Genomic DNA, 20,757 nt, shown 5'->3' on the forward strand with positions numbered 1-20,757 from the left:
GTCTTACTGGGCTATGGTAATAATCAATCATATCACAATGAGTAAATGATCTTCCTGAAAGTATCTTCGGTTGTGTTTCGGAAACACTTTACTGTCTAAGGCAATTCTATTTTAAGATACATTTTTGGAGAATATGAGGTATACGGATCAAGCAATTATCCTACATTGAGCTCTGAAGGTTGCAGCACACATAGCAACAATATGTCAAGGAGCTATGGCACTGTAACCCTCATTTACTGTTTAGTGCAAAACCTCATCCCATAAAGACTAATCAGAACATTTGCGCTCAACAGTGTAGTGCAGTTAGAACAGCTGCCCAAGTTACAATAAATTGCTAAAATAAAAACTAAAGTCACTTATTTTAAGTTAAGAAACATCAAAAAGTTGTCTGAATAAGTAAGCTGAAATTATATACTATTGTTAGGAAAAAGTAATTTCCAGGTATGTCTGATTGCCAACACAGTATACCATGCCAAATTGTGTTATGCATGGGGAGTTATTTTCTAGATAAGTGGTCCTTCCGTAACTTGGATCTCCATCCCTTCTACACAAAAAAAACAAACATTATTTAAACCCAATAGGATTGTTTTGCTTCCACTGATTCTTAATTGTAGCTTAGCTGGGATCAAGTACAAGGTACTGTTTTATCAATACAAAGAAAAAGGAAATCATTTTTAAAATTAGAATTATTTGCTTAAAATGGAGTCTATTGGAGATGGCCTTCCTGTAATTTGGAACTTTCTGGATAATGTGTTTTTTGCATAAGGGGTCCAATTAATTCTAAAATATGTCTCAAGGATGTTCAACAACTAGCACTGGATTTATGGCTATTGGTGGAATGATACATTCAATTTTGTATAGTATTTTTAATGCCATGTGTTATGGGCATATTAGATACCTGGCACAGAATTTACTCTGTATGTTCTACAGCACATGGAATTTGACACCATATTTAAGCTACCATCTCTAGGGGGCATTATGCATAGAAATAACACTGCATTTATTCTGCTCCGAGTCCTGGGTATATGTGGTAGTGGCTCTGTATTTTATTGTTAGTGTTATTGTACATGTAAGTGCCAACAGAAGACAACTACTTATCACTATTAATGCCTAAATGAACCTTGGAAAAACAGTGTTTATCAAGTTGAAGGGTGTACACAAGCCACAATTGCTATTATGTTTTAAGGCAGGGGAAATAAAATGTAACTCTGCTCTAAAATTTTTTACATTTTGTTTATTAGAACTCTGATTCCTGCAGTAGTTGTTTAATACTTTTAATTGAATCAAACAAATATGTGCAACAAACGGTCAACTGTATGTGTGTGTGTATGTATAAAGGCACAAACTGTGTATGTGTGTGTATATATAAAGGCACAAACAATCAGGCACTCACGTCTCTCTGATGGGTCACAGATGCCTGGGTGCAGAATGTCAAACGCAGGTCCTATATATATATATATATATATATATATATATATATATATATATATATATATATATATATATATATATATATATATATATATATATATATATATATATATATATATATATATATATATATATATATATATATATATATATACACATACCTATAAGCACACAGTCATAAAATACCATTTATGAGTGCAAACAAACATTAAAAAGTATTGCTTTAAGAAGCCTTCCCCAATAAAAATCTCCTTTGCCTATGACAAGTATTAATATAATAACCCTGTAATACTGTTTGATAATAAGAATACCAAAACACCTTGCTGGAATATCTGTAAGACCTAGTGCCCCACCTGTACCAGCAGCACCATCTGCAACAGCAGAAGTTCAGGGTGCAAAATGCAGGTCAAATTCTTGGTTTAAAGAACTTCAGGCTTTCAAATGGGATAATTATAAGGTGAACCAGAAAATGAGCATTTATAGAAAAGAAATGTTAGAAAGCATAATTGTAACCAGACTGGGTGTATATATTAAGCCCTGGCAAGCAATTAGGCTCTCTAAGCAATTTTGCTGTTGGTCCCATTTGTTGTGTTTTTTTTTTTTTAATTATTTGCTTATTTTGTCTTCAGGTTTGTACTCCAAAAAAAAAAAAAAAATAGCAAGTCTACATTTTTATTGTTATTATGTCACTTATGATTCTGATTCATAATTTGTTGTGCTATACAGGACCAATATTGTCTACTAGGAGCAATGCAGGAGTTTTCTGCCATTTTGTGATCTGCACATTTTTTCCAGGAAAAAATACCTGCATATACAAGGCAGAAATTCCCTCTGAGACAAAGTGTAGGTGGTTTTGAGGTCATAATTGCCTGTGTGCTGAGGCTTGCTTTATTATAACACAGCGATAGGCTACGGTTCTACTGGATAGCTACACCATTTTGAGCTTTTTTTTTTACAAATGGAAAATGAGCCCATTTACCCAGACCTATAAAAATGCCAAAATAAATTGATCTCCTATTGCTAGTAATGCTGGGAACGAGCACACTGGTACCTCACAGCTATGTTAAAATAATTAAGCATACTAAATGGTAAGGATAATGTCTATATTTGCGAGTTCATACCCTTGAATGGTTGCAGAAAGCAAAATGATATTAAGCTCACAACTGTGCATTTAATTTAGGGATGCTCCAAATCCAATTCTTTTGCATTTAGCAAAAAAAAAAACTGGAGAACAAAACTTGTCATATTTAGATGATGTGTCACATGACTAATGGGGCATTTCATGTTTTTTGATGCTGAAAACCTGAATTTGTTGTGGAAAAAATAGATTTTTTTTTTACTATTTATTTTGTGACAAAACCAAATGCCAAAATACGCCAGCTAAAACCTGTCGGGTTCATGTAGAAGTCGATAACAGATGTCTTTCTTTGCTTCATGGTTTTAGAGGTTTCAGAGTTTTTTTTATGCTGGCTTTTTGTTTGTGCTTTTTCAATTTGCAATTGTTGATTAATTCCTGCCATTTGTGGAAATGAGTTTAGTCGTTGTTTTAAAGAAAGATAAAACCTCAAAACACCGAATTTTTATATATACCCCTCTCAAGTATTTTGCCAAACCAAATTAGAATTTTGAAAGAATGAGTGGAATTCAACAGAATCCTCGATTTGGCACATTCCGAAATTATATACCATACTTTAGAGACGAGGAGAGTATATGCTCTGATCTGTGAGCTGAGTGTGGCATAATTAGAATGCAAATTAAAGAATATAGGTCTGGGACCAACTATTTATAATTGGACAGAAAACTGGTTGAAAGACTGAATGCAGAGTAGTGATTAATTGGACATTTCCTACTGGGAAGTCTGCTGTAAGTGGAGTTCCTGAGGGATAAGCCAATGGGCCACTTCTATATAATTTATTCATAAATGACCTTGAATATGACATTGAAAGAAACATCTCTGTATATTTCAATGGTTTAAAACGATGTAAGATAAGATCTATGTAGGACGTCTCCTATTTTTCAGTGGCTTGGTTAAAATTCTGAGACTACACAACCCAATTCCAGATGAGGTTCCGTGTAGACAAGTGTACTAATATGCATTTAGGCAACAACAACATTTATTCCAATAAAGCATTAAAATTGGAATATATTAGCAATTCCTTAATGGAAATTGATTTAGCGGTAAGAGACTCTACAACCATTAATGGTATTCAGCTTATGCACTAGCCAGAGGCAAATTATCATGTTTAAAATAGACATTTTCTCAAGGGTAGATCATATAGATTTGTAGGTACCAATACATGTAACCGTTACAAAGACCATCCAAGTTGAGGTTGCCCTCTTTGGAAACAAGGTGCTTGTTTGGTAAGATGATATATCTGTTCAAATACTGTATGTTGGAGGTCAAAACAAAGAAATCTGAGAGGATCTTAAAGAGGCAGCAAACCCCCTGAATTAAATAGGGGTTGTGCAGAACATAGATTTTTCATCATTAAAATAATATGTAAAAAAGTACTTTTTTAAAAAAACAATTCTTGATCTTAACAGATAGATAACTAGATTTTAAGTGCATTAATCCCCTGGTATAAGAGATTACATAACCGTCACAACAAAGGGTGAGATGTGCCTACATGATATACATTAAAATTTTTATAAGGCTTAGATATCTTTACAGATAAGGGACATACTGACTAATAGGATATGCCACATAACGGGTTAGAATCATCTCTACTAACTGAAGCTAAAATAAATAAGATTTTTTATCCATAAGTGTCTTGATCAACAGCCTAAAATACAAAGTTTAAAATCTTAAATTAATGACTGTTTACTTTAAAATGAGTTAAACAGCAACAATCTTGTCCATTCAGTTACAAAAGCCAGGCACACATGATGCTTGTTTAGAACTTGCAATCTCCAGGGGAACAGAAATCAAAGCATGGTCCCCTCTGAGATATCTTCCAAAAGACAAAATTACAGAGGCCCATGAAAGGCTGAAAAATTCTGTCATTCTAACTCTAAAACAAGAGCATTACTGAATTGCATAAAGGGCTAAAATAAACACAAGATAAAGAACATCAACGTAAATAATAGCTACACGCTGCAGAACAAACTACTATACGCAAAAATGCCACTGAAACATATAAAAACCGCCGTGGCCTAGTAGAAAGCCAACCACAAAATGGGTAGAAATAAGCAGATATTCATTACTTATGACAAAACAAAGTTGTTTTATTTAATGATTACCCGGAAAGGAAAGAACACACAATCAAGTCAGCTATAAAATAAAGAGCTCAATGCCAAGACTACAAGACCACAAAAATGTTTTTAAATATTCAGCAAAACAATGAAACAGAAAAAGCTTAGTGGGTTGGTGGTAGCAGGCTGAATTATAAAAAAAAATCTTTAATTCTGTATGCAAAGAAGATCCCCAACAGCCTAACTCACCAGTAAAAAAGATAAAGAAATAGGACCTAAATGCAGTTGCTTAACCCAACAAGACATTCCTACAAAAAAGATGCAGTAAAAGCAAATAAATCACCGGGTCTGTAAAATGAGTACAGTTAACTACTAGGCAGTCCACTAGCTTTACCTAAATGGTTTCTTTAAAGGGTCTTTAAATATTCAATAATAAATGAATGGTATTCTCATGGCTAGAAGATTGCAGAATTCAACTACCCTGTTTCAACGGTACATGCACTGACAACAAGCAAAGGACTGATACCGCTTTCATTTTACAAACTACATTAAAATAATTAAAAATATTTTGGTTAGCTTTGTAGAATTACATTTTTTCTCTTTATGCAAAATTAGGTTTTTAAAGAACAGCAAGATCATTTTGCCTATGTAGAAACTGTTGGCAAAACGTGACCTTGAATAATTAATGTTGTTTTGAGGATAAGTTCTCAGAAAGGTACAATATTAAACTGGACAAGCTAGAAACATATGCAACAAAATCAAAAGTGGTAATTAATACACCCCACCCCCTCCTCAACATCTTTCTCCGGATAGGTTGGCTCTTTCTAGGCAGCTGTAAAAGGATTTTCCAAATCTAAAATGTAATTCAAGGTCAATGCAAAGAACACACTTGGGGACTTCTCTCCTCACATAGAAGAGCAAAGTAAAGGATCTCATATCTGATGATCGGAGGAGGAATGTTTCACCTTCAACACAGGAATATCATTTTTGATACTGAGAGCAATAGTAGTATGAAATTATTTTGCCAGGGAGGGAGGTCTGCGTCAATCAATTCATTTACTACATTTCAAGCCTTTGGCTACTTTTCGTGGGTATTCTTGGCGCTTGCGACTAAAACAGAAATATTAGGAGCACTTTCACATGGATTCTTTCTTGCACATTTAAAAAGAAGGTTTGAGTGCACATAAGAACATGAGCTTATGGAGTATCTTTATTCTTCCTGGTTGCCCCACTAACCTTTAGAGCTAAATTGCTGCATTATAGTATTGTCACATTCTATTTCTTCTTTTTTTTTTTTAAAGCAACATGCAGCACTTTTATGCCTTTTGCATCTTAAAAATATATAAAATGAACAGTGAGGCACATTCAAACAGACATATTCCAAAGGTTAGAAGAACAGCAGAAAAAAAATCTTTTATGAACCTTATAACTTAAAAAAGGCTAATATTTAATAGCCAAATTTTTCATTTTGTATAAAAATATTTTTATGTATCACCATGACACAATAAAGTTCCTTTCCTGCACAGCAGCTCTGGTGTGTCTGGCATCATATGATGTGATTCACTGCATGAGAATATGGGATGCCCCCACTGTGAAAACTTGTTTTATCCCTTTCTGTTTTCTGATACAGACTCACTTCCTCTTCACTTTAATGGCATTCCCCTTAACCCCTGTTATACCCTTATTGGTCAGAAATGCAGTGGGCAGCCCTTCTGAGGAACATTCGCTGGTCCCACCTATGTGCCAAGCGAATCCAGCATATTGCCAATTCTTTTTCCCCTTTCTGTGCTTGAATCATTTTTGACTCTGGCCAGTGAAGCTACTAAATTGCTCAGACTACAAAACGCCCATCTGAGACAAAAAACGCGGCTTGCCAGCACCGTCTCCTGTAAGAGCTAAAGTAGTAATTATACATATTAACCTTTTTTTTTTTTTTTTTTTAAGATTTTTCCAAAACTACAAACTACTTTACAAAATGTTAAACATCACTTTCAACTCTTTTATACTTCTGTCCTTTCTGCAACCCAATCACCCTTAGGTCAAGCAGACACCAGTGTTTGTGATAGCTGGTATGTTTTATTAGTAGTAGTGGTAGTAAAATGTGATAACGTGTATCAGTTTATACTACGGTATAGGACCCATTATCCAGAATGCTCGGGACCAAGGGTATTCCGGATAAGGGGTCTTTCCGTAATTTGGATCTCCATACCATAAGCCTACTAAAAAATCAATAAACCATTAATTAAACCCAATAGGATTATTTTCCATCCAATAAGGATTATTTATATCTTAGTTGGGATCAAGTACAAGGTACTGTTTTATTATTACAGAGAAAAAGGAAATCCGTTTTAAAATTCTGAATTATTTGATTAAAATGGAGTCTATCGGAGACAGGCTTTCCGTAATTCGGAGCTTTCTGGATAATGGGTTTCCGGATAAGGGATCCCATACCTGTACTATTTCGCTATGCCACATCCTTTAACCCATATGCTTTTGTCAGACAATCTTACTGGCTTGAAAACAGAAATAGCTCCCTATATCTAAATGTTTTATAACAATGTCCACATAAAATGTAAATGTGATTTCATATTCTGGAATTTCTCCCAGATATTTCTAGACCTTTGGAAACATGCTGATGAAAGTTTTTAATCAATCTTGACTAGGGTGTGAGCATTACATAGAAATAAATCTATAAGAAACCAGGAATTACTGTCTGACCTCTATGGCATCCTCTACAAGTAACGGCACGTTTAAAATAAACTGTATAAATATTTTCAAAAAGTACAAATTATTTTCTTTTTTCAATAGCAGTTTTCTGTAAAATGTTGGTTGATATAATTGATTGAATTTGGTCGATTTATTAATACTAGGGTTTTAAATGCTACCATAGCTTGTTTGTTATATTAGTTTAGTGCTCTTGTATTTGGCTGTATCTAGCTTTTTTATTATATGAGTTTGTTCTATAATGATACATATTTTATTACCTTGTGTGTATTTCACTGTAATTAACCATGGTTCCTCAATGCTGAAGCACTTCCTTCCAATCTATTTGAAATCAAAACTATATTCATTCATACAGTCAACCGACTACAAATACTCACCCCTCCTCCTCTGCTCTCCAAGTCTTGTGGCTACAATATCAATTGCTGTGACTACTGACCAGCATTACAGAGGTAGTATACCTTCAAGTTAAATTTTAGTATGTTATAAAATGGTTAAATCTAAGCAACGTTTCAATTGGTCTGCATTATTTATTATTTTGTTAAAGTGCCTGAATTATTTGCTTTCTTCTGACTCCTTCCAGTTTTTAAATGGGGGCCACTGACCCTAAGCAGCCAAAAACTACTGCTTTGTGAGGCTACAATGTTATTGTTACTTGTTCTTATTGCTATTATTTGCTATTTTTCTTATTGCTTATTGCTATACCCTAGCGACCAAACAGCTGCTAAAATTCAAAACTAGAAAGTTGCTGAACAAAAATTTAAATAATTAAAAAAACCACAATGAATAAAAAGACCAAATGCAAATTGTCTCAGAATATTACCCTCTACATAATACTAAAAGTTAACCCAAAGGTGAACAACCCCTTTAATCAATCATTTGTAACAAAAAGCCACTACAGGTATTGGAACTATTATCCAGAACGTTTGGGATCTAGAGCTTTCCAGATAAGGGATCTTTCCATAATTTGGATCACCAATCCTTATGTCTACTTAAGTGGTTAGGATCAATTTCAATGACATTTTGGAATTGGGAGCAATCCCTGTGCATGTAATTAGCTTCACCTCTAATGGTGGGACTCCCTGACTTATGGCCATGTCAATCAATGTAGTTCAAGTAGATAAAGGAGGCCCACACTTAGGGGCCCATTTACTTACTCACGAACGGGCCGAATGCGTCCGATTGCGTTTTTTTCGTAATGATCGGTATTTTGCGATTTTTTCGGAAAATTATCACGACTTTTTCGTTACCAATACGATTTTTGCGGAAAAACGCGAGTTTTTCGTAGCCATTCCGAAAGTTGCGATTTTTTCGTAGCGTTAAAACTTGTGCAAAAAGTTGCGATTTTTTCGTAGTGTTAAAACTTGCGCAAAACATCGCGCCTTTTAAGTTTTAACGCTACGAAAAAAGCGCAACTTTTCGCGCAAGTTTTAATGCTACGAAAAAATCGCAACTTTCGGAATGGCTACGAAAAACTCGCGTTTTTTCGCGCAAATCGTATTGGTAACGAAAAAGTCGCGATAATTTCCGAAAAGACGTAAAGGCGCCGAAAAAATCGCAAAAAATACGAAAAAGTCGCAAAATGTTCGTTTTCCAATCGGAATTTTTCCAATTCGGTCGGAATTCGTGTCTTAGTAAATCAGCCCCTTAGCTTTATTGTACCATACCAAACAGAAACACCATTTCAGGGGGTACATACCTCCCTTTTTCAGGTACAACATACTGCTTTATTATTACAGGAAAAAAATAGTTTACCCTAAAATGGACTCCATGGGAGATGGCCTTCCCATAATTTCCAGAAAAGGGATGCCATACAGGCTCTTACCTTAACTCTACAGGTCTGTCTTTCTATAAGAGTGCCACCTTTTTGCAACCAGTTTTTCATTTTTGTTACATAAGCATTCATAAATCATTAAATATTAAGCTCATTGCCAAGCATCTTGTAAGCACACAACCCATAAAGTACCCCAGGATCAGAATGTATTAATGTGTGTTAAATATTGTTAATAAAAAAAACACATTTTAAGAAATGCAACTTTTGGACAGTCAAACAAATTCCTGCATCTACATAAAATGTCAAATAAAGAGACAATTTACGTAAGCTGGGTGCTGATTAACTGCAGATGAAGAACATACAGTACACATACAAATACATAAGTTAAGAACATCATAAAAACTACATAAACATGTGTACCACAGAGTTAATTATAAAACTGGCTAGGGAGTTCTTTCTTGACATTGGGTTCAATTCAATTTCCAAATAACATTGGTTAATTAATTATTCAGAAGTTGCCAATACATAAAAATACATTTAGAAATGGCTGAGGTTGGCAAGGAATGTGTGGCAGTGGCATTATCTACAAGAGGTCACAAGCGAAGCACTAAACATAGCACTAAAGAACAGAACACTGGGATGTAATTCCAGGGTTCCCCTACACATGCAGCTAACTTGCACCTAGTGGCCTTCTGGTTAATCTAAATGTTTTAAACATGCTATATACACTATAATTCAGCCCTCTTTGTGCAAAATTGGACAGCACTGGTTTTGTCAAACCCTACCCTTCTTTCTCCTGCAACTGAGGCAGGAGACTAGAAATTTATCTTGAACTGGCCAAGACACATTACTGAACAAGGAAGCATCTCCATAAAATGCTATGGGGAAGACTTAAATTTGTTCCCAACTGCTGGACTGATTGAGGTATGTTGTCTTAATGATTGCTGACCAACCTACTGCAGATATAGTAGTGGGGGGGAAACATTTACTGACCCAAGCACTTGGGCAATTATTTAAAGAAGTACAGGTATTGGACCCATTATCCAGAATGCTCGGGACCAAGGGTATTCTGGATAAGGGGTCTTTCCATAATTTGGATCTTCATACCTTAAGTCTACTAAAAAATCAATAAAACATTAAACCCAACAGGATTGTTTTGCATCTAATAAGGATTATATATATATCTTAGTTGGGATAAAGTACAAGGTACTGTTTTATTATTACAGAGAAAAAGAAAATCAGTTTTAAAATTCTGAATTATTTGATTAAAATGGAGTCTATGGGAGACGGGCTTTCCGTAATTCGGAGCTTTCTGGATAACGGGTTTCCGGATAAGGGATCCCATACCTGTACAGCCATGTGCCGGGTTTAAGGGTCGCTTCATTTTACTGTTAACTTAAGGGCCATATAGTATAATTCCAGGTCTGATCTCTAACATAGAACCAGCACATCACCATTCACCGTTACTCTGCTACTCTTGAATTATTTCATCTTGCATTTTACAATCGTTGAGATCTGGCACTTTTGTCTGCGTTGTCTGAAATACTGCCATATTATTATCATCTCTATTTCTTTACTCAAAAAGTGGTCCACAGCTGAATTTACCCATAATGTGTGGGGTGAATTCAAAGATTTTGTAGTCATGTTGCTACACAATGGGCCTTCAAAAGGTAACTGTTTCACTTCCCATGAAATTAATTGCAGTCCTACATACAATGGAACAACTTTTTGCTACTGCATTCTGCATATAAAATTGCATTGTAGGCCTACAAGATTGTAAAATCAATAAATATTTATTTTTTCTTGTCTCACCTTTAAGTATCCCCCCAGCCTAATTAAGTGAAGACAAAGTCCTTACACGAATTCTGTACCCTCCGCCAGCACAGCAGTACATTATATCTACACATATATATTTATTTAAGGTGCAGTAATAGCATAAACGAGGAGTCATTCATAGAAAGGAAATGTATTTCCAAGTGGAAATAAGATTCCGTTTGAAACTTCAGGTTATTTCTTTGCAATTACTCTTTACAGGGATAGGTGCAGGGTGGGAAGGTCACTAGCAACCACCGCATTTATTCTTTTCAAGTCCTGTTACCAGACAGCAATGGGAAAATTAGGTATGGTTATATCATGTTAAAAGCTATTTATTAAGGTAAAGCTGCCATGGACCATTTTAATGCATTTTCAGAAACTAAATAGGGCAACTGGATCTTGGGTTCTGAGCAGCAAACCATAAACCTACATTTATAGATTTGGTCTTGCCATTTAAAATATTCCTGGTGTTTCAGAACTGGAAGAGCAGGGATAGTCTTCTTTTGCACAGATGTCTATGTTGGTTATCATTGTAATGCTCTGCTGTTTTCTCTAATTACCTTACAACAGGAGTAATATTATGTTCTGCAGAACAAGTCATAGGAGTAGGTACAAAGACAACTGTATTCCATAAGAACAATCAATTAAATATCTAATGTTCCATTAATTTCTAAAAAAAAAAAAAAAAAGTATAGGGAAAAAAGTGAGAGAAAACCATCCAACAGTATTTGCCAGGCAGACAGTGGCTGTTGTGAAGTTGTGTCAACTTAGGTCATACACGTCTACTGTTGAAAAAAGGATTTCTCAAACTATACAGTTGTCACACAGTACAGGTGACTTGTAATAGCCTTTTGTTTTTTATTAAGGGCAGTTGGTAAACTCTCTTAGTACTGTGCACTGGTTAAAGAGACTGGAGGAGCAGGAGACCGGCGCTGCCCCATGTCCAACAGTTGTGCTCCAATCAATCAATGGCATGCTTTGTGTTAGCGAGCATGTCACACACATCAGTGACTAGCTGGTCTATTGTAAGGTGGGTGGATTCTAAGAACTGTCCAACAAAAATAATAAAGAGAGAATACAGGTATGGGACCTGCTATCCTGAATGCTTGAGACCTGGGTTTTTCTGGCTAAGGGATCTTTCCATAATTTGGATCACCATACCTTAAGTTTACTTAAAATCATTTAAATATTCCAATAGGATTATTTTGCCTCAAATAAGGATTAACATGCCTTAAATGGAATCAAACGCAAGATACTGTTTTATAATTACAGAGAAAAAGGAAATCTTTTTTTAAAAACTGGAATTATTTGATTAGCATTGTAGACAGACCTTTCTGTAATTTGAATCTTTATGGATAGTGGGTTTTTGGATAATGGATCCTATACCTGTATGACAAAAATACAGGCTTGTGACATATAAACAGAGGGGGCTAGGAAATATATGGATGTTACTTCATGATTGTCTGTGGAAGACAAGATACAAATGATCTTAAAATTAGGAAGGCAGACAAAAGCATATTGAAGGAAGCAACATAGTCTGAAATATAAAGAGTCAGAGGCTTTTCTGCATGGAAACATAAAATGTTGTTGTACTATTATTAAATATTACAAAATACATTCTTATGGAGCAGCTTGTTTTTACCTACATTTTCCCTTTATGCAGATACAACAGACCAACAAATTCTGCTTACATAAAATTAAAAGGAATTTACACCTGCTTTTTTTTGCAAGGTCAGAAAAGAAAACAAATCATAATATAGTAGCAGGAAGAACAGACCTGAGAACAGAGCTGGGAGAAACAATATGTAGTGACACACAGCTGCAAGACAGTCAGCTGGGTGCTGCCCCTAAACCTGCGACAATTTGCTGGTGTGAGACTAAAATATGTTTAGCAAGAACACCTGAAACTACATTTTCAGCTTCAATATCAAAAAATAAATAAAAAATAAAAGTGACCCTCCAGATGATGAGGAGCAACTCAAAGGCCATCAAATGGGAGTTGCAATTCACCAACATATGGAGGGACACAGGCAGGCCAAGATTAACACTGGTCTAAAGTTACATCAAATTAGAGCTTTCAGGCTTCTGACCTAAATGTTGTTCTATCAAAATGGGCGCACAATGCAAGATAGGGGCAACCATTACACATTGTTTATTCATATCATAATAAAGACCTCGGTGTATACCAACAATAATGTTTTTCTAGTGGCAAATTACAAAACCTGTATCCAAACCGCCACCATAGCACACCCTTTATTTTATGTTTCAAGGGCAAGTCCAATAAGACTGATAGGAACTTTGTTTTAATTTTATATACTGTATAACAACATGTATACAGTACTACAGTAGGACACAGTCGCACAGTATAGCCTCAAAAGTGCTTGTGTCAGATGTTATGCCAGTGCACCAAGTCAAACTCTGAAAAAAAAATAGTGGAGGATTTCAGAGGTGAGATTAAGGTTTACACACATAGGTATGAGACCCATTATTTGGAATGTTTAGGGCCTGTTTAAAACTATTTAAACATTAAATAAACCCATTAGGATTGTTTTGTAGCCAATATGGAGCTTAATTACCATCAAGTACAAGGTACTGTTTTATCATTACAGAGAAAAATGAAATCATTAAAAAAAAAAGGATTAGAGATGGCCTGTCTGTAATTCACAGCTTTCTGGATAATGGATTGAATCCCAATTTGGCACTAAGGGTGATATCTTAACCTTAAACTTATACCCTTAGTGTCAAGGTGTAGGGCTCTCCATGAAATGTAAAATAAGTCCCACTGTGACTTTAAATACATTTAATTTCACTTAAATACCAGAAAGAATAAAAATTGTTGAGGACAAGCTCTAGACCTTTTTCAAAGAACTTTAAATTCTTATTTAAGCCATTGGCTTGTTTTTAAGCACTGGCCTATCACTTTATTGCACAAAACTACAAGACACGCCATACTGAAATTCTAATTGCTCAACCTGTATCACCTGAAATGCACTGAAAGGTGTGCGTCTGTACTACCTTTATATAAACCATTCTCATATGAAGGCACACGTTTGCAAAAAGCAATAGTGGGAGAACCATGGATTTACGTGGGAATGCAATTAATTGTCATGTAATGGAACTAAATAGATTGACTCAGGATTACTACTGATGGCTACTGCATGGCTAATGTAGTTGCTTAGCCATTCTGGAAAACTACGCATTATATAGGAATTGTAAAATACCTTTCTCTAAAATATACCTCTCAAACATAAATCAGTACTGAAAAGTAAAGTAATTATTATGGATCATTTTATTTTTACTTGATTTTGCTACCATATCTCTTGATAAGATTTAGAAGGCTGGAATATAGTACATAACAGTGGCAGTACCATGAATTTAGGCAGGTGGCTATCACTAATTGAATTTACAGTATGAGGCAAGAAAACATCTGGAGCTCTACACCCCTATCTGAACCTGGCAATACACATTATAAATCCATAATCCATGGCAAATAAACAGAAATAATCTATTCACTACAATTTGAGATTAGGCTAAACTATTTGACAGGATTTATCTATCCTGCACTCTGGGATATGTTTACTCAGCAGTAAATCATAAATCATCTATTATGTCCATCTATGATCTTAACCCGTATCGGACTGGTCTACTAAGAACCAAAAATTTGAGGTCAGCAAACTAAAGGAACTGTACTCTCAAACCCATTCATCTGAGGCAAGGATTAGCATAATATATCTCACTCTACAGTGTGGCCCGAGCAATCACCAAAAGAGGTCTGATTCATAAAGTATACAAAGAATAGGTAAAAGAACTGAATGAAATGTATGTGTTTTGTTATTTTTATAAGAGAGGTATATTGCTAGATAAACAAATAGCCACTGTGTGAACATAGTATAAGCCTCAGGAGATGCCCATTCAGCACTATGCTCTAAAGTCAGCATCAGGATTGATCTATGGCCATTCACCATGATTAAGTCAAGCAGTCATTATGAGCAGCCCTTTTAGCACTACAAAAAAGGCAAGTAAATAGCAATTATCTATTCACTAATGCAATCTGGGGTAAGCAATGTGCACAAGCTGCTTATTCAGGACTGTGAGCTAAGGCACACTAAAGAAAAAGCACTCATCAGGAGATCTTCATACAGAACTGTGATCTGAATCAGGTATCAGATATTGTTAATTATTTTAACAACTCAGGTACCTCCATACTACCCCTCTGCCAACCAGGGCAGGAAAAAAATTACATTTGAGGCCTTGGGCTAGATATGGCCCTACATTGCATTGATATGTAACCAATTTGGCGGAATTCTATATTCTGATCCATAATTTGTAGTCAGCACCAAGGATGCACATAAGTCACATGGATCTTAAAAGCAAAGACAGGAACCAATTATCAAAACATTTTGAGTACCCCATTTATTAAGACCTGTCCATGTTTATGTTTTCATAAAGAAAACATAAAACCAACAACCTACGACTTGTTAATGCAGCATCTTGATCTAAAGCAGGAATAAGGACAGATCTGTCCAGCCCACAACCTGCGCCCAGCAAGCCTCATAAGCTGCACATTCAACATTGTGCTCTAGAAAGGATCAAGATTTAAAAAAAAAAAAAAAAACATTATAAATCCAACGAGTAGTCCAACAAATAGAACATTTTGTATTAGTAACTCAAAGGAAGCTGTAAAACATATTCAGATCCTCCAAATGGGCCTAACCATCATCAAGAAGTGTCAATTCAGCACTGTAGCCCCAAGGAAGGCAGAATGACTGATCTATTTGGACAAAATGAGGCCAGCATCCCAGCACCATAATGCAAGGCGGGTTTAAGGACTAATCTTACTGCACAGTGCGGAGCGAACAGCAGCAATGAGGAGCTGCCCATTCAGCACCATGATCTCTCCCAAACGGATCTGAGCCAGTAACCCTATGGAGCTGTCCATTCAGCACCATGATCTCTCCCAAACAGATCTGAGGCCAGAAACCCAATGGAGCTGTCCATTCAGCCCCATGATCTCTGCCACATAGATCTGATGCCAGTAACATGATTGCTGCCACATAGATCTGATGCCAATAACCCTATTGAGCTTTCCATTCAGCACCATGATCGCTCCCAAACAGATCTGATGCCAGTAACCCTATGGAGCTGTACATTCAGCACCATGATCGCTCCCAAACAGATCTGATGCCAGTCCTATGGAGTTGTCCATTCAGCACCATGATCGCTGCCACATAGATCTGATGCCAGTAACCCTATTGAGCTGTCCATTCAGCACCATGATCGCTACCAAACAGATCTGATGCCAGAAACCCTATGGAGCTGTACATTCAGCACCACGATCGTTCCAAAACAGATCTGAGGCCAGAAACCCTATGGAGCTGTCCATTCAGCACCATGATCGCTGCCACATAGATCTGATGCCAGTAACCCTATGGAGCTGTCCATTCAGCACCATGAACCGAGGCCGGCATGCGTTACAGTAGCTATCTAGGCAGGAACGCACTTTCTGCACTAAAATAAAGGTGAGAGTTTAATAAATATAGAACCCCTGCAATAGTACGAGCCGCAAAAAGCCGGCTCCAAGTCCATGTTTCAATGAGCTTTGTATAGTAAACTACCAACACAGGTGATCAGGCTTGAACTCTGCGCCAGGGATCCTTTGCCCCTTAACCATCTGTAGAGCAACATTAAAAATAAATAAAAAAAGACTCCCCACATTGGAGGTTTCTGGGAGTCATAGCTGAGCGGGACAGCCCCAGTTAAGCACTAGCACACATGCAGAGAAATAACTGGGATATTTAACATTACAAGCAGCAAGATGTTAGCGCAGTGATATCAATAGTCCAATTCTGAATACTGCAAGATGACCAACCAGCGGCCCTCCAAGTCTACATGCCCCAGCATCCCCCCTTTATAACAAGTGTAGGGTCGCATACAGGACGTCCCTGCAATCATATACTGCATACGGCAAGGCAGAGGGGCTTCCTCAGTGCATTTTCATTGCGGGGCGTAAGGGCCATAGGATTCATTTGAAGAGGAAAAAATTGCTGCAGTGTAGCGGAGCCGGCTCAATCCAACATGCCGAATCAGAATGGAGCCCTACACTGTACAAGCAGCCTCCCGGCACAGTAATCCTTCCATATCATGAATAAATCCCCTTTGCAGAGCAATACGGACTGCAGAGCATGCAGAAATACCCACCTACCACACCCGCATTCCTCCAAACTCAGATACAGCTTTAAGAACATGACTGGGGAGGGGGTGCAAGGGTCCTCATTCCCTAAAGTGGGACACGGTAGGCAGGGGGCACCCCCAGTCAGGACGGTATATAGAGCCGATCGCAGCCCCATAACCCTTGGCCATACGTTTCAATGTAGAGCTGGCAGCAGCCAAGGGAGGGGCTGGGACGGAAAGTGATGACACCTTGGGATTGTGTAGAACCGCACTGTGCTGCTGGGGGAGAGAAGTGCGTGCAGATTGGCCCCAGGAGTAAGTTAGAGGGTGAGGAGGGGGTCACTGTTACTGTACATACAGCAAAGGTCGGCCATACACCGTGCGCAGGTAAGGCAATGAGGCACTCACAACCTGCGGCCCTCCTGCTCAAACTACACATAATAGCATCTGTGCCTCGCAGAGGAGCCTGGGAGCTGTAGTGTAAGCATTAATGAAAGGTCGAAAGTTGGTGTCCCCTAACCCAATTCATCTCTTCCCGGGGCCCCTGCACCACTCAGGCATCAACCAACTAGCAAAGAGTTATAGGGGGACCGGGCACATGCTCTGCCTTTGCCTCACTGTGGGGCTAGTGACACGGCTCCCCCTAGCCCACTGCACCCGGGAGCGGAGGGACAAACATGCCTCTGCGGCAAACACCCGTTGGAGCAGCCGGATCTCCAGAACCCTACCCCCCCCCCCATCCCGGGCCCACGGCACCAGCATTCACTCCATCTCTCAAATCTGTGCAATAATCCTGGCAGCAAATGCTATCCCGGACACACGTTCGGCGTCAGACTGCGTCTTTGTAGCCGCTTTCTGTCACCCGCGCACTTACTTGGCCGCAGCTCTAGAGCGAGTCCCCGCAGGCGCCGCCGGACTGCAGAGGTGGGGAGGCTGCAGCAGGAGGAACTGCGCCCGTCGCCATGCTGCCTGCTGCTGCTGCTGCTACATTCTACAGGGAGAGAAGGACCTCTGATGACATCACTCGGTCACGTGAGCGCACTGTGAGTGGGAGGAGCCGCGGAGATGCGGGAAGGCAGGGAAGGAAGCGGGCGGTGGGACGGTGGGACGGTGTGGCGGTGGGGAGACAAGTTTATGAGTGCGGCGGGGGGCGCATGCGTGCCTCCTAATTGCCTCGGTTACTCACGGCCGGGGTGCTGTGCGTGTGAGGAGCTGGGAAGTCCCGACCCTCATTCCTGAGGAGACTCAATTGTCTTACTATCTTCCCGGGGGAATTTGTGTCCTTGGCAATGTCCCAGGTGCGCAAAAATGGCCAACAAACAGCGTTGTAACTGCAAGTTATTGGGTCCTGCAGCAGAGTAACGGAAGGGATGGCATTGGCATGGCGACCTGCTTCACTGGCAGCTATTGCTACCGGGCTGAGCCTCACTGGGCTCCATACTCGGTCCTCATACACTCACCAGTCAGGGCAATAACAAACATAGTCACTTGGCAGGGGAAAGGGGAAATCGTGTTTCAGGCAGCAAAATGTCCCCAAGGAAAACTTGCCTGGGTTCATAGGGGTGTGTGTAATGTTGGGGGCTGCACAGTGTCTGGCAGGGCTGCCTAATACAATGGAGACAAAGGGTGACATGCAGTTCAGGTAGCACAATGCTGCTGTTTGTGCTGTATTGGCTCACCATTGGTACCTTACATGGCACACTTTGCCCCTTGAGCCACTCACCAGCCAAGCATCAATGTACTTCAAGATACTGTTAAGTTCATCTCAACTATATCACTGGGCTACAAACCCACATGTATACAAGGCCTGTCTTCAAATAAATAGTGCCCCTGAAAATTGTTATAGTTAACATTCCTTGACAGTAAGCCAAGCCATTGGATATAACTTGTTTTTCTCGAATACCAACACACTGATACATGGTAAGGTTTTCTAAAAAGTAATTAGATGGAAAGTCTGGCACCTCTCTCCCTTGTGGCTCCTATTGTTTACACATAGGCCTGGAACATACCATTATCACTGAAAGGCTTTCCTGTATATATGGACTAGTCCTGGGACTGAGGGCACAGTTATTGACTTTAGAATTCAAAAGAAGAAATTAATAAATGGACATTCTCTGGCCCCCTGTTTTTCTAGTAATTTAGCATACATTTAAAAAAGTGGGGGTTTTAGTTACAAAGTGATGATCAAACAATTACCAAGTCACCACACCATACCAAGGTAAACTCCATATGGTAGTCCCTCCAGTCATATTTTTTATAGGCTGGAACCTTCTTGCAGAGTTACATTTCTTAGGAAAAGTGTCTCTTGTTGAAAAGTATTGGTGTTACAAGCTGTTCCTTACTGAGAAATATCCAAGACAAAAGCCCTTTTTTAAATCACAAAACAACCAATAAAGGATTGGGTGGGGGGTGCTACAACCAAATGGCTGTAATAAAATTGGCCTGATCAATCACACTTCCTTTATACTCGACTTTTATTTTACTTAGCCTTGGAATGCTCCCACTACTCTCCTTTGTGACACCTTAGAATTCTACAGACTGGACTATATTACTGATGTTAGATCCTGTTATAACAGTGCAGTCAAATTTAATATAATGGGATGATGTAATACTACATGCTGGGGACAAATTATAATAAAATGATGGCACCCAAAGGATTTAGGAGCTCCTAAGGCCATACAAAATATTCTGGATGGCCACATCTGGGCTGGGACCAGTTAGATAGCCCTAACCCAGGATTAAGGTTAGTAAGGTGTTAGCATCAGCAGGTAGGTAGTGTGGACAAAAAAAAAAAAAAGGTTAGCTCCCTGTGACTGGAGAAAGTGCCACAGCACTTGGGTTGATCAGGAATCCCAAGGAGATAACAGAGGAAACACTTTGCATTTGCAATACCATGTAAGAATATCTGCATGAATGTTTTCTTTAAAGCTCTTTATTTATTTAAAATAAAAACTGGAAGAGAGAGGGAGTGAAAGAAATGTAAATGGGTAGAAGCCTAAGCCAGGAGTGGACACAGTAATAATACGGGAACCAAGCTCATTTAGGATACAACACAAAAACAACAGAACATTAAGTTTGGAGCCACCATATCTTTCTTTACAAACCAAGTCCCTTGGACTTCTGTGTAACCTATTTGAACAGCCTCTGTATTTTTAGCAATTATGGGATTTTGGTAAATCATGTTCCCCTTCATTTCATGTATTAAGAGGTAGCTGCATAATGTATTCATGTAGAACCCTTTCCTCCTCAGTCTAGGATTCACATAAATAAAGACAAGGTTCAGACTGCGGATTTCACTACAAAGTCATCTATGTTCTTATTCAAGGGCAGCTGTGCTTTGTCTAATGGAAATATTAAGGGGCAACTGTAAAATTGTATTTATTTGTTTTCTTTTTAGTTACTGACCCAGCATCTAACTTCATCTAAGTAACCACTTTCCTTATACTATAGCTACATCCTTTCTTAGGGTAATGGAATACAGGACTATTATAGGCCCCTTTGGCACTGCAATCTTTGGTAGCCCAGAAATGCAGCTTAATGCAGAATTGCTACTAACACCTGTCAGACAATTTTCATTAAAGTTTATGTCGGACGGCCACTAAAAAAAACACAGCACCCAAATTAGCCCCTTGTGCCAATTTAGTTGCATGTTT

At 38.2% G+C, this 20,757-nt stretch overlaps 1 protein-coding gene across 5 annotated transcripts in view; it reads right to left on the reverse strand.

Moving 5' to 3' along the window:
- scn8a (sodium channel, voltage gated, type VIII alpha subunit) overlaps positions 1 to 18,238 on the reverse strand; it is a 98,582-nt gene extending 80,344 nt beyond the window's left edge. For 3 of the 5 annotated variants that reach the window (XM_031895985.1, XM_031895987.1, XM_031895986.1), the window contains exon 1: positions 17,979 to 18,238. The gene's annotated coding sequence lies outside the window, so the exon portion shown is untranslated. 5 annotated transcript variants of the gene reach the window in all.
- Between the last annotated feature and the right edge of the window lie 2,519 nt (positions 18,239 to 20,757).

This window comes from Xenopus tropicalis, chromosome 2 (genome assembly GCF_000004195.4).
Source record: "Xenopus tropicalis strain Nigerian chromosome 2, UCB_Xtro_10.0, whole genome shotgun sequence".
Lineage (NCBI taxonomy): Eukaryota > Metazoa > Chordata > Amphibia > Anura > Pipidae > Xenopus > Xenopus tropicalis.